General features: G+C 34.2%; 1 protein-coding gene across 1 annotated transcript in view; it reads right to left on the bottom strand.

The window, feature by feature from the left end:
* Nucleotides 1-269, bottom strand: part of LOC119590516 — a gene marked incomplete in the record, with an annotated part of 54,991 nt that overhangs the window by 21,401 nt on the left and 33,321 nt on the right.

Below are 269 nucleotides of genomic sequence, written 5' to 3' on the forward strand. Positions count from 1 at the left end.
GAAGAGAATCTATTGATACTGTCTATAAATCATTGGCATTTTCTGCATACATTAAAAGCTATATATAAAAAAAGCTATACTAATACTATTCGGAAACTACATGTATTTTTCGTACGAATACGAGCAAGAAGCTCAATCTTCCCTGCACTTAATAGTATTTCTTCTAGGTGTGGGGTAACAATGAACTGACGAGGAATATGAATAGTATATGATAACATACACCCTGCTTCCTTTAACCAATATCCTACCCCACAGAGTCTCACATACAA

Source organism: Penaeus monodon, chromosome 27 (assembly GCF_015228065.2).
Source record: "Penaeus monodon isolate SGIC_2016 chromosome 27, NSTDA_Pmon_1, whole genome shotgun sequence".
Classification (NCBI taxonomy): Eukaryota; Metazoa; Arthropoda; class Malacostraca; order Decapoda; family Penaeidae; genus Penaeus; species Penaeus monodon.